This window comes from Stegostoma tigrinum, chromosome 28, assembly GCF_030684315.1.
Source record: "Stegostoma tigrinum isolate sSteTig4 chromosome 28, sSteTig4.hap1, whole genome shotgun sequence".
Lineage (NCBI taxonomy): Eukaryota > Metazoa > Chordata > Chondrichthyes > Orectolobiformes > Stegostomatidae > Stegostoma > Stegostoma tigrinum.
Window position 1 is genome coordinate 22,658,429 of NC_081381.1, and position 15,231 is coordinate 22,673,659.

At 43.1% G+C, this 15,231-nt stretch overlaps 1 protein-coding gene across 1 annotated transcript in view; it reads left to right on the top strand.

The window, feature by feature from the left end:
• The first annotated feature begins 15 nt into the window (after positions 1–15).
• The window catches only part of prkcz (protein kinase C, zeta), a 394,504-nt gene continuing 379,288 nt past the window's right edge, over positions 16–15,231 (top strand). Inside the window, exon 1 of the mRNA XM_059655617.1 lies at positions 16–155. The gene's annotated coding sequence lies outside the window, so the exon portion shown is untranslated. The remainder of the gene's footprint in view (positions 156–15,231) is intronic.

The window sequence follows — 15,231 nt, forward strand, 5'->3', positions numbered from 1 at the left end:
TTTGTCTTTTCGCGGAGGAGGGGGAGGATGCTGTGCTGGCTGTCTGCTCACTGTCTTGACTGCTGTGATTTTCTAACGATATTGTGGACAGCCGTCCCCTTTGCCGGCCCCGTAGTCTATGTTTATAAGACTGGGTGATTTCCCATCATTGTCAGGTAGGTCTCAGCAGTTTTGGAATAGCTTTATTCGGTACACAGTTGAAAACTACACGATCTGACTGTTGTATTTGGTGTGAAAATAATGGTACAACTTTACAGATCTTTCGCGATTCATTCACGGATGCTTTGCAGGTACATGAGCCCTACTTTGAAAATTTCTGTTCTTTACGTGAGTTTTATCTGCAGAAACTTTACATAAGTATTTGGTACAGGTCCAACATTTAAATGCAATTTTGATTTTCAGGAAGGAACAGCATGATAATGAACTGCGAAAAAAAACTGTGGACTTTGTGAGTTCAATATTTCAAGATTCTCTGGGAAACAAAATATAAATCAGGAGGTGGGAGAAGGATGTAGCATGTGTATTCCAGTTATCATGACTGACATCAATCTGCATGTAGACTGGGTAAACCAGTTGAGCACAAACTGTGGAGGACCAGTTTGTTAAGGATGACGTTTATGAACCAATATTTGAAGGACCTGACTTGAAGACATTTGGATCATGGAAAATAGCAAATTAATGACATTGCAGTAAAATAACTTTAGGCATGAGTATCCATAGTATGACAGAATTTTACATTATATTTGAAAGTGGGGTAGTTCAGTGTGAAAAAAGGTGTTAAATTAGAATAAGGGAAATTTTGAAGGCATGAAGTGAATTGGGAAATAACATTAAGAGACATGACTATACATAGGCAAAGGATAATCTCTGCAGAACCGTTACATGGCTTAAAGCAACAGTGCAATTCAAGATGTGAAAACTCAAAACAAAGTCAGTAAACTGAAGCTAAAGTTAAATATGTATCAGTGATAATGGGCACTGCAGATGCTGGAGAATCCAAGATAATAAAATGTGAGGCTGGATGAACACAGCAGGCCAAGCAGCATCTCAGGAGCACAAAAGCTGACGTTTCGGGCCTAGACCCTTCTTCAGAGAGGGGGATGGGGTGAGGGTTCTGAAATAAATAGGGAGAGAGGGGGAGGCAGACCGAAGATGGAGAGAAAAGAAGATAGGTGGAGAGGAGAGTATAGGTGAGGAGGTAGGGAGGGGATAGGTCAGTCCAGGGAAGACGGACAGGTCAAGGAGGTGGGATGAGGTTAGTAGGTAGGAGATGGGGGTGCGGCTTGGGGTGGGAGGAAGGGATGGGTGAGAGGAAGAACAGGTTAGGGAGGCAGAGACAGGCTGGGCTGGTTTTGGGATGCGGTGGGGGAAGGGGAGATTTTGAAGCCGGTGAAGTCCACATTGATACCATTGGGCTGCAGGGTTCCCAAGCGGAATATGAGTTGCTGTTCCTGCAACCTTCGGGTGGCATCATTGTGGCACTGCAGGAGGCCCATGATGGACATGTCATCTAAAGAATGGGAGGGGGAGTGGAAATGGTTTGCGACTGGGAGGTGCAGTTGTTTCTTGCGAACCGAACGGAGGTGTTCTGCAAAGCGGTCCCCAAGCCTCCACTTGGTTTCCCCAATGTAGAGGAAGCCACACCGGGTACAGTGGATGCAGTATACCACATTGGCAGAGGTGCAGGTGAACCTCTGCTTAATATGGAAAGTCATCTTGGGGCCTGGGATAGGGGTGAGGGAGGAGGTGTGGGGGCAAGTGTAGCATTTCCTGCGGTTGCAGGGGAAGGTGCCGGGTGTGGTGGGGTTGGAGGGCAGTGTGGAGCGAACAAGGGAGTCACGGAGAGAGTGGTCTTTCCGGAAAGCAGACAAGGTTGGGGATGGAAAAATGTCTTGGGTGGTGGGGTCGGATTGTAGATGGCGAAAGTGTCAGAGGATGATACGTTGTATCCGGAGGTTGGTGGGGTGGTGTGTGAGAACGAGGGGGATCCTCTTTGGGCGGGGGTGGGGTGTGAGGGATGTGTTGCGGGAAATGCGGGAGACGCGGTCAAGGGCATTCACGACCACTGTGGGGGGAAAGTTGCGGTCCTTGAAGAACTTGGACATCTGGGATGTGGGGGAGTGGAATGCCTCATCGTGGGAGCAGATGCGGCAGAGGCGGAGGAATTGGGAATAGGGGATGGAATTTTTGCAGAAGGGTGGGTGGGAGGAGGTGTATTCTAGGTAGCTGTGGGAGTCGGTGGGCTTGAAATGGACATCAGTTACAAGCTGGTTGCCTGAGATGGAGACTGAGAGGTCCAGGAAGGTGAGGGATGTGCTGGAGATGGCCCAGGTGAACTGAAGGTTGGGGTGGTAAGATTAAAAGAAAAGGCAAATGAAGTTGCCAGAAACAACAGCAAATCTGAGGATTGGGAGGTGTTTGGAACACAGCAAAAAAGGACCTCGAAATTTAAAAGGAAAGGGAGAATATAATATAAATGTAATCTAGCAAAAACATACAAACAGACTGTACATACAAACCCTATGTAGCTGGACATTTTAACACAACATACTGCTTGCATGCTCATCTGTCTGTCCTTGGCTTGTTTCAGTGTTCCAGACAATCACAGTGCAAATTCGAGGAACAACATTTCATCTTCAGACTAGACACTTTACAGCCTTCTGGATTTAATATTGAGTACAACACCTTGAAATTGTGAACTGACTCCCATTTCTTCCCTTTCTTTCAGCCTGTTACATTCTCTGTTATCATGTACTCTCTTCCGTCTCCCCACCCCAGTGAGACTGTCTGTTCTTTCCAGTCTGGCAGGTAGACACACCATTGTTCTGCCATTCTCACATTCCGATCACTTAATCTAAACACTTAAATCTGACCCATCAACATCTTTTCTCTACCGACACCCTACACCACTCTCCCAGCTGTAGTATAATTGCTGTCCCCTCCACACTTCACCAATTCTGATGAAGAGTCATGCAGACTCGAAACGTTAGCTTGCTGACTCTCCATGGATTCTGTTTGGCCTGCTGTGATCTCCAGCATTTGTTGTTTTAAACAGACTGGAAAAGCTTATAAAAGTACATTTTAAAAATTGGGAAATTGTTTGGCTCACACAAATGTGACTCCATTACAGGCGGAATCAGAAGAACTCATAATGGGGAACTGAGAGATGACACAAAAGCTCAAAGTTCATCCAGCGGTACACCTTATTATCTTACTAATTTATGTCTGTTTTTGTTGAGAAAGATAAATGAAATCTCACAGAGTTAGAGATTCAAATTACGAAAGAGAAGAACAAGTTTAAGGAAATTAGTGTTAGAAAAAATGTTGTACTTAGTAAGATGTTTGAAAAATTAATAGGGCTGAAAGTTGAATAATCCCTGGGAGTGACATTCGAAATCCACAGCGTTGAAGCTGGTGGCTTCAGGGATAGCTGATGCTTGGTGATCATGTTCTGGCATGATTTCTGCAGGTTGGAAGTTGGCAACTGTTATCCCCAGTGTTTAAGAAGTGAGCAAGAAGAGAAACAGGGAACTACAAACCTGGTAAGAGATAGCAGGAACTGCTGATGCTGGAGAATCTCAGATAACAAGGTGCAGAGCTGGATGAACACAGCAGGCCAAGCAGCATCAGAGGAGCAGGAAGGCTGATGTTTCGGGCCGAGACCCTTCTTCAGAAAATGGCCTCGCAGTGGGGTTAAAATTGATTCAGAGATAGTAGGAACTGCAGATGCTGGAGAATCCAAGATAACAAGGTGCAGAGCTTTATGAACACAGGCCAAGCAGCATCAGAGGAGCAGGAAGGCTGATGTTTCGGGTGAAGAAGGGTCTAAGCTTGGCCTGCTGTGTTCATCCAGCTCTGCACCTTCTTATCTCTACAAACCTGATAACCTTACTTCATTAGTAGGGAAAATACTAGATTCTATTATAGGGAAACGATAAATGGACATTTGGATAATAATGTTCTAAGGAAGGGTCACTCAATATTAATTCTGACTTCTCTCTATAGATGCTGCCAGATCTGCTGAGCTTTTCCAGCAATTTTTGTTTTTGTTTCTGATTTACAGCATCCACAATTTTACTTCCATTTATGTACATTAATGATCTGATTGGACAGAGTCATCATGAATTTGAGAATGGGAAGTCATAAACAAACATGTTGGAGTATCTCGGAGATAGTACGAAGATAATTGATAAAGGGGAGTTGATAGTTGTAGCTTACTTGGATTTTCAGAAGGTTTTGATAAGGTCTACTGCAGGAGATTGATCAGCAAAATGAAAGCTCATGGGATATGAGGTAATGTACTGGCCTGGATTAGAGATTAGCCAACATGCAAAAAAACAGAATAGGAATAAATGGGTCATTGTCACATAGGCAGACTGTGACGAGTGGGCTACTGCTAGGATCAGTAATTGTGTCACAGCCATTCGCAATATGTATCAATGATTTGGAATAGAGTGAGAGGAGGTAGGTTTCAAACTGAAACGAGAAGAAACTTTGTGAATCTTTCAAACTCATTGCCCCCAAGTGCAATTGAAGCAGAATCAATCAACAGATTGAAGAAAGAAAAAGAAATGTTCCTGATTTTAAAAAAAAGGGGGTAAAGGACTATGCAGTCCGGACAGGAAAATGGAGTTGAGACCAGGATAAGATCAGCCATGATCATGTTCAATGGTGGAGCTGGCTCAATAGGCTGATTTGCCTGCTCCACCATCTAATTCCTGTATTCCTATGTTCCTAATATTCAATTGGTTTTGCTGTTGGTGGAAAAAAAGGGAAGAAAAATGATAAACTCTATTCACAAAGGTGTCTTCATTTTCTCTTTCACTATTAACAAAAATTGAAAATTTACCATGGGTGTTTTGGGGAAAAAAAGTGCAGGGTTGGGACCTTCTTGAAAAGGAATAGATGTAGGGTCCAAAAGTAATACAGATATTTCCAAATTTGTGGATGGAACAAAGCTAAAAGGGAACGTGTGTTATTAGGAAGATGTACAGCAGCTTCAGGATGATTTGGACAGGCTTAGTGAGTAGGCAAGACCATGTCAGATGGAATATAACGTGGAAACATTTGAGGCTAACAACTTTGGTGACAGGAACAGATATGCAGAGCATTTCTTAAATAGCAAACAGTTGGAAAGTACAAATGTAAAAGGGGATCTGGATACCCTTGCCAATAAATCACTGAAGGGTTACATGCAGGTGCAGCAAGCTACCAGGAAGGCTTATGAAATATTAGCCCTTATTACAAGAGGCTTTAAGTACAGGACTAGTGAAATCTTTTTCAGTTGAATAGAAGTTTTGTTAGACTGCAGCCGAAGTACTGCATGTAGTTTTAGTCTGATTTTCTTAAAAAGAATATTATCACTACAGAGAGAGTGAAAGAACTTCTCAGGAGGTATGTTCCCGGGAAGACAAGACTGTCCTATGAAGAAAGATTGGTTAAACTAGGCTTGTAAACCTTATGGTAAATGCCTTCAAGATATTTGAACCATAGAAACATAGAATATAGGAGCAGGAGTAGGCCATTCAGTATGATCATGGCTGATCATCCAACTCAGTACCATGTTCCTATTTTCTCCACATAACCTTTGATTCCTTTAATCCTAAGAGCAACACCTAATATTGCAATGTTTTGGCCTCAACCATCTTCTGTGATAGAGAACTCCTCAGGCTCACCAGTCCCTGAGTGAAGAAATTTCTCCATTGGTCTTAATTTTAAAATAATTTTAATTAATTTTAAAATAAAGGGAATGCCAAGAGGACCAAGAGGTGAGATTCTTTTACTCAGATGGTTGCGAATCTTTGGAATCCTGTACCACAGAGGGCTGTAGAACCTCAGTCTTTGAGAATGTTTAAAGTAATGATTTGTGGATATCTGATTACCAACAACATAAAGGCTCACGGGGATAGAGTGAGCAAACGGCGTTGAAGTTTACGATCAGCCATGGCCATATTAAATGGTGGAGCATGCTTGACTATAGCTGAATGATGTGCTCCTGATCCTATGTTCCTACCTGTCAAGAATACAAGCAGTTGATGAAAGGCAATAAGAGCTCACAAAGTGTAAAACATGCTGAACAAATTTACCGGAACCTGTAGAAGATAAACTGGAATCATGTCACTGGATGTGATATTGGATTGTAGAATATTATATTTAGTCCAGAATGCATCAACTACCAACAAGGTCGTGGAATGTTCAGCATCTGAAAATGAAGTTTCATTTGTCAGGGAGAAAGTAGTTATATAGAAAAGGTGGGAATCTTCCTGGTGTTGTTACAGAAGTTAATTTTGCACCTTAACATGCACCTTGCATAGATACATCTATTATACTTTTTTTGACACTTGGAAAAAGACCTTTAAACTCCATGATATAAAATATGAAGGAGACAATTTAACGTGACTTTTCAATGTTAATGGTGAATTAAAGGCTTCATTTTTTTGAGGATGAGTCATGAGTGATTGTGGGAAAGTAGATTTATTTCAATTTCTGAGGATAGCTGATTTTGATTTGTTTTATAGGTTAATGAAAGGACACATTGGGACTTTTTAAATAATACTTCTGGGAAATCATGACTTCAGCTAATTGCTTGGATTTACTTCCTAGCTATAAAACCCTGGCAGGAGATTTCTATCTTGTTGGGATATTGTTTTTGGTGTCACTTGGGAAAAAGCCTGCCATAGACAGACCAGTTCACCTCTCTCCATTTTTGAAACACCCTTTGTTTTGAGTCCAATGTAAAACCTGACTTGAAGAGCACCTGGAAAACTTCGTGAGCAGGCTGTGTCAGCCAAGACTTCAGAGACAATTGCATGTGTCTCGTGATCTACATATGCGTGCCAAAATGCTGGCTATCTGAACATTTCACACCTTATGAAGTAACCATTATTGGTCAAAGTTATTTTTTTCTCCGAACAGGATCCTTGCAGGATTTTTCACTGTGTGTGTGTGTGTGTGTGTGTGTGTGTGTGTGTGTGTGTGTGTGTGTGTGTGTGTGTGATATTTTCATATTACACACTGTATTTTTTATTGTAAGATTGTTTTATAACGTGTCAAAAAATTTACATTAATTGAAGAAACCTGGTTGATAGATCTTTTTATTCCAGGTCTAAGATGGAGAAAGCACATATCAGCCATATCAGGAACTGAACAAAATAATTAAATTATGTTGTGAAACCATGGAGTCGTTGATTAGAAGGAGACAATGCATGCCTCCCTTCTGGTTTGTAACAATGTTATCAAAACTGCATGTAGCACTTTTGTGAGACAACATTTCCTATTTTGTTGTGAAAAAGCGACTTGGCCACTGGCTGTCATCAACCAACTGATTCTTTAATCCTTGCAAACAACCACCCCATCTACAACCTCCCTTTTCTCTTCAAAATCCTTGAACATGTTGTTACTTCTGAAATCTGTGCCTATATTTCCCAGAACTCTATGTTTGCATTCAAGCTGTTTTGCATCACTACCACAGTTCCGAAATAAATCTTATCAGCCACAGATTACATCCTATGACTGTGATCAAAACAAAACCATCTTTGTTTACTTGATTCATCTTGTGGCCTTTGAGATGGTTGACCATACATTCCTCTGCAAACATCTCTCTAATAGCATCCAGCTAAGTGGAACCATTGTTACTTGTAGACACAGCCAGAGAATCATCTGCAATAGCTTTTTGTTCACATCATGGCTTGTTGGCTTAATACCTTGTTATCTCGTTACTTCTTGTCTCGCCTAAGGATGTCCGACTAACATCCCGGACAAAAGTCCTGTGGCGATCAATGAGTGGCACAGGGACAGGACTATGATATCTGGAAGCCCCTGGTCACAAACTGACTCATGAGGTGATTGGTGGCAGATTCAGTCATCTTGCTCCCAGATGAGGCAGATAGAGCATATTGGCAGCTTGCCCACAACTGAGCAGCCCTATTTAGAACTCGCTCTGCTCACCACAGTAGGCAAGGGGGCTGGAAAATGTGCCGCAAAAATATCCTGTCTCCAAACTTCTGACTGGATTACCTCATCCAGAGGGATCACTCACAATCAGTTAGAAACAAAGAATAATAAACTTTGAGCCTGTCATGTAAGAACCCTGATGAACACAGATAATAGTGACAGACATGAGAGAAGAACTGTAGTCGTAGCCAGAACTGAAGAGATGCTGGATTAACTTAGCTGCTCTTTCCGAAAACTATCTTGCAGGCAAAAGGCAACTGGAGGGAGTGAAAGTTGGTTACACCTTCTTCTGAAAAGAGAGGGCTGCTGAAGAGCCCAGAATTCATGGTGTTGGATTTCAATTCGGAAGCAGCTCATCAGTTGTTCCTTTGAACCTCCTGTGGGGATCAATGACCAACTCATGACCATCTGCCTGATGCTCACCAACAACTAGATGCCTATAGTTGTGACCGCTAATGCACCAACCCATGACTCGGAGGAGGAAGCAACGAAGACTTTCTGTGCCAACCTTGACATACTGTTGTCAAGTATCTCCAAGAAGGACAAGAGAACTTGTCTTGGAAACTTCAGTGCCTGGGTTGGTCGAGACCACAACTTTTGGAATGGCACCGTAGGAAGGGAACGTATTGGCAACATCAACTCCAGTGGAGTCCTTCTCACGAAATGCACTGAGTACAACCTCACCATCACAAACACACTTTTCCATAAGAAAAACCAGTTCAAAACATCTTGGAGGCACCAACACTCAAGAATAACATCTAATTGATTATGTCATTATTCGGTCCAGGGATCATCAGGATGTGAATGTCACTAGCGCTACGATTAACTCAGATGACTGCTGGATTGATCACTGCGTTATCCATTCCACAATGTCAACCAGACTACACAGAAAGAGGAGGGTTCAGAAGAAGCAGACCCCGCCAAGATTCAACATTGAAAACCTGGATGACATGGTCACTATACAACATTCACAGGCCTCACTTGCTAAAACCTACCTTGGGAATACCCAGAGGACATAGGAGAACACTAGAGTCTGCTTAGATCAACAATTTTCAGCACCTGCATTAACAAGCCTTGGTTACAAGTCTAGAAACCATCAGGACTGCTTTGATGAGAATGACATGCAAACTGAGCAGTTAATCTGCAAGAAAAGGACAGCCTTCTGGCAATGACATCAAAGTAAGGCCAAAAGAAGGACTTGTTCAAAGCTAAGGCTGCTGTCCAGAGGAGGGTAAGGGAGTTCAAAAACAAATGGTGGACTGATAAGGCCTTTGAAATGTAGCAGATGGCACATGCCAGTAAGAAATTTCTTCAGTGCCACCAAGGTAGTATATGGTACAAGTTACTGACGTATAAACCCCCTGATCTCCAAGGACAAACAAAAACTATACACCAAAGCAATAAACACCCACTGGAGAGAGCATTCCCAAGAACACCTCAACTGTAATACCAATGTTAACTTGGAAATCATTAACCAAGTCCTCCAGAGATCAATGCAAGGTGACGAGGAATAATCTCCTGGGTGTGACCAAAGTACAAAGATGCCATAAGGAGCCTCAGAAACAACAAGGCTGCTGGTCTTGTTGGGAATACTGCAGAGATCCTACAGTAGGGTGGCCCACAGCTCCATGAACACATGCATGCTTTGCTCTTGAAGATTTGTCTCAAAGAAGAACTTGGCTCATAGCTGAGGGATGTTCTGATTGTGACCATATTTAAAAGGGGTGACAAGGCTGACTTTGGGAATTACAGAGGCATCTCACTTCTGACCATAATACTTGAACATGCCCTTGCCAATAGACGTCTGCCATTTTCTGAGGAAATATTCCCTGAAACGCAGTATGGTTTCCGCCTATCCACAGGAATAACAGACATGATCTTCATAGCATATCAATTACAAGAAAAATGCCATGAGCACAAAAACATGCTTTTAATGGTCTTCATTGACTTATTTAAGGCTGTCTTGCTGACACTCTCATAATGGGGCTGCCCTGACAAGCTCATCCGAAAGCTGAGGCTACTGCATGATGACATGTCTGCGACAATGCTTAACAACTGTGGATTGGAGTCTGAGCCTTTCACCATGGGGTTGGGGTCAAGCAGGGCTGCATCACTGTACCCACCCTGTTACCCATCTTCATTGCCGCCGTCCTCCATCTCACTGGCCAAAACCTGCCCAAGAGAATTCAAATCATTTATCATATGGACTTTGCAGGCTGTTCAACCTTAATAAATTCAAGGCCAAGGGCAAGGTTCCGACCATATGCATCTTGGAGTTTCAATATGCTGATGACAGTGCCATTGCAGCACACGCTGCAGAAGATCTTCAGTGTGCCTCGGATGGCTTTGCCAAGGCATATAATCTCCTAGGCCTTACACTTATCATTAAAAAGACTCTAGCAGTCCATCAACCACCACCCAGCAACGGCTCCTAAATAAGGGTCAACAACCAGCCCTTGAAAATGTGCATCATTTCCCATACCTCGGCAGCCTTCTCTCCTGCAAAGCCAACATTGATGCAGAAATACACGATTTGAGCCGTGTCATTGGAGGCTGTGCCTGACTCAGAAGAAGGCTGTTTGAAGACAATAACCTACAGGCCCGGACTAAACTTCTGGTCTACAAAGCCATTGTCCTTCCCACACTGCCAAATGGAACTAAAATGTGGACTACGTACACGAGGAATCTTAAAGCACTGGAATAACACCATTAGATATACCTACAAAAAATCCCACGGATCACCTGTAAATAAAAGCGCACGAACACAAACAACTTGGAGGAGGCCAAAATAGCCAGCGTCACCACCATCATAATTCCGCAGCAACTCCAATGGACTGGCCATGTCATCCAAAAGCCCATCTTACGCCTCCAAAAAGAGATCATGTGCTCCCTGCTAAAGGAAGATCAACATGCTGCTGGTGGCCAAAAGGAACACTTCAAAGATAACATCCAGACCAACTTCAAGAAATTTCATATCAACGTGGCTACAAAACAGAATCACTGGAGAAATGTCACTCACCAGGGAGCTATATGCCACAAAAACAATCTCCATCATGCCGCTGAACAGAAGTGACTCTTGCACAAGGATACACAGAACATCAGGAAGGCGCACCAACCACCACTTCCAACCACCATTACCACCCACCGTGTCCACATTGCATTAGAATCTGTGGATCCTGGATTGACCGCTTCAGCCACCTCAGCCACCAGAAGACCCCCAAATAGATGCTGTTATCGAGGACAATCAAACTCAATATGAGTGATTGCTGAGAGAGTTGTGTAAGGATCTGTCGTTGTGATCTTCCTTCTTAACAGTCTTTCTATCCTTTTGCAATCACCCATAAACACAATGGTAGGTTCCACTCATACGTAAAACATGCTCTGCTCTATCTTGACACAACGTTCCTTGAGCCTTCCACTGTCTCTGATTACCTGATTTGTTTTTCATGCAATGCAAGCAAAAATTTTGTCCAGCTAAATATTTGGCAAACTCAATTGCCTGGTCTTCATCACGAAATCTATTCTGATGTCTTTATCTCTTTTTCTTATAGCTATCTGAGGATGAACTAAACTATTTGCAACTTTGAAGTTATATTTGACCCAGGTTGTGCTTCTGACCCCAGATTCACTCAATCACCAAGAGTGCTGAGTTCCACTTCCAGATGCTCGACACTATTTGTGCCTCAGTTCATCTGTTATGGAATTCCTCATCCACGCTCTTGTCATATCTAAATCTGACTGCTGCATGCTGATTTGGCTAGCCTCCCGTTTGACACCATATATATATCCAGGATCATCTACAACTCTCTTCCTGGTGTCTTTACAACACATGTAGCCAGGAATACACTTTCTGAAGGAGCATTTGGAGAGAATCAATACCTCGATCCATTAAGTCAAAATAACGTTCAACACAAAAATGAAGTAGCTTTGCATTTGGGCACAATGCCATCCTGTAATCTAGTGTAGTTTGCAACTTATTAAAATTTTTGATACCTTTGTTAGAACTTATAATAATGTGTGATAGATTGGAGATAATTCAGATTTGCATCACCAATGTATCCTTGCAGAGCTTATCAGAAATATGAGTGATGATGGGAACTGCAGATGCTGGAGAATCCAAGATAACAAAGTGTGGAGTTGGATGAACACAACAGGCCAAGCAGCATCTCAGGAGCACAAAAGCTGACGTTTCGGGCCAAGACCCTTCATCAGAGAGCTCTCTGATGAAGGGTCTAGGCCCGAAACGTCAGCTTTTGTGCTCCTGAGATGCTGCTTGGCCTGCTGTGTTCATCTAGCTCCACACTTTGTTATCAGAAATATGCATCCTTTTTATTAGCCATGACTCAGTGATAGCACTCTTGCCTATTGGTTAGTAAATTGTGGGTTTAATTCCCACTGCAGAGATTTGAGCATAACATCTAGAATCATAGAATCCCTACAGTGCAGTTGGAGACCATTCCGCCCACTGAATCTGAGCCGACCCTGAGAAGAGCATTCGGCCCAGACGCAGCCTCCGATGCTAACCCCGTAACCCAGCATTCACCTGGCTCAAAAGATAACAAGGTGTAGAGCTGGATGAACACAGCGAGCCAAGCAACATCAGAGGAACAGGTAAGGCTGATGTTTTGGGTCTAGACCCTTCTTCACTGCAGTTCCGACTATCTCATTCACCTGGCTAACCCACCTGCACATTCCAGGACACTACGAGGCAATTCAGCATGGCCAATCCACCTAAACTGCATGTCCTTAGATTGTGGAGGGAAACCAGAGCACTCAGTGGAAACCTGCACAGATGGGGAGAACATGCAAGATCCACACAGACAGTAGCCCAAGCCCTTGATGCTGTGAGGCAGCTGTGCTAACTACTGGAACATTTCCAGTGGGAGTACTGCAGTATTAGAGATATAGTCCTTATTGAGACCATAAATTGTCCTTTTGACTGGATGCTGAAGATTCCACAGTAATATCATAGAATCCCTACAGTGTGGAAACAGGCCCTTCGTCCCAACAAGTCCACACTGAACCCCAAAGCATCCCACCCAGACCCATCCCCCTATAACCCACATACCCCTGAATACTATGGGCAATTTAGTATGACCAATCCACTCAGCCTGCACATCTTTGGACTGTGGGAGGAAACCAAGGCACCCGGAGGAAACTCACACAGACATGAGGAGAATGTGCAAACTCCACACAGGCAGTTGCCCAAAGCTGGCATCGAACCCAGGTCCCTGGTACTGTGAGGCAGCTTTGCTAACCACTGTGCCACTGTGTTGCCTTTTCTGCATATACACAAAAGACAGTTTTTCAAGTAAATTTTATTCGTTTACCGTCAGCCGATCCTATGAGCAGGTTAGCTGACCTTTATCAGGACGCTGTTTGAGTGACCTTTGAGCATTTAAATTGCCTGCAGAACTTCCTTACTTTCATTGCAACAGTGATTACACTTCATTGACTTTAAAATGTTTGAAAACTGACTGGAGGGAGCAGCAAAAATATCTGAGCCTCAATGATGGAAGAGCCCAACGCATCAGTGCAAAAGATAAGCCATTCATAACAATGTTCAGCCAGAAATACCAAGTGGATGATTCATCTTGGCCTCCTCCAGTGGCCCCTAGCATTATGGATCCAGTCTTCAACCAATTTGATTCACTTCACTTGATATTAAGAAATGGTTGGAGCCACTGTACACTACAGAGGCCATGTACCTGACACCATTCTGCAATAGTACTGAAAATTTCTATGACAGAACTTGCCACCCCCCAGCCAAGCTCTTCCAGTACATTTACAACACTGGCATTTACCTTACAATGTGGAAAATTGCCCAGGAATGTCCTGTACATTAAAACCAGGACAAATCCAAGCCAAATTACCATCCCCTCAGTCAGCTCAAAGCGATGGAAGGTGTCATCAACAGTGCTGTCAAACAGCACCTGCTCAAAAATAACTTGCTCAGTACAGATTCTGGCACGGCTGTTCACCTCCTGACCTCATTATAGCCTTGATTCAAACATAGACAAAGAGCTGAATTCCAGAGGTGAGCTAAGAGTGACAGCCCTTGACATCAAAGCTGCATTCTATCAAGTATGGCAGCAAGGGTTCCCAATAAAACCAGAATCAGTGAGAATCAAATGGAAAACTCTCCTCTGGTTGGAGTCATGCTGGTACATAGGAGATGGTTGTGGTTGTTGGAGGTCAGTCCTTTCAGCTCCAGGACATCTCTGCGCGAGTTCTTCAAGGTTGTGTTGAGGCCATCCCAACTTCAGCTGTTTCATCATTGACCTTCCCTCCATCATTGGGGATGTTTGCTGATGATTGTACAATGTTCAGCACTATTTACATCTCCTCAGATACTGAAGCAGTCCATGTTCAAATGCAACAAGATTTGGACAATATCCAGGTTTGGGCTGACAGGTGGAAAGTAACGTTCATGCCACACAAATGCCAGGCAATGACCAGCTCTAATAAGAGACAAGCTAACCACTACCCCTTGACATTCAATGGTATTACCATCACCGAATCTCCACTATCAACAGTAGTGAGTAACTCACCTCCTGACTCCCCAAGCCTATCCACCATTTACAAGGCGCAGTTTAGGAGTGTGATTGAATACTGTTCATTTGCCTGAATGGGTAGAGCTCCAGCTGCAGTGGGAATTAAACCCACAATTTACTAACAAATAGGCAAGAGTGCTATCACTGAGTCATGGCTAATAAAAACAATGCCTATTTCTGATAAGCTCTGCAAGGATACATTTGTGATGCAAATCCAAATCCAAGAAGCTTGACATCAACCTGGATATTTGATTAGCACCACATCAACAAAATATCCACACCATCCACCACCAATGCTCAGTAGCAACAGAATATATTACCTACAAGATGCGCTGCAAAAATTCACCAAAGATCCTTAGACACCATCTTCCAAAACCACAACCATGTCCATCCAGAAGGACAAGGGCTGTTGCTGGGTCAAAATCCTGAAATTTCCACTTTAAGGGCATTGTGGGCCAACCTACAGCACATAGAATGCAGCAGTTCATAAAGGCAGCTCAAAGGCAAATAGGAATGGACAATAAATGCTGGCCCAGCCAGTGACACCCATGTCCAATGAGTTAATAAAATCAAGAGGTCAGGTCGTCCTGAAAGGACGTTTTAGATATTTTCTAATCAATGCAAATTGGTCCTGTGTTAAAGGTAAATGAAAGGACCCATTTTATTTTAATGTATACTTCTGGGAAAATATATGACTTAGAAGACACCTGCTGGGTTTTTTTTG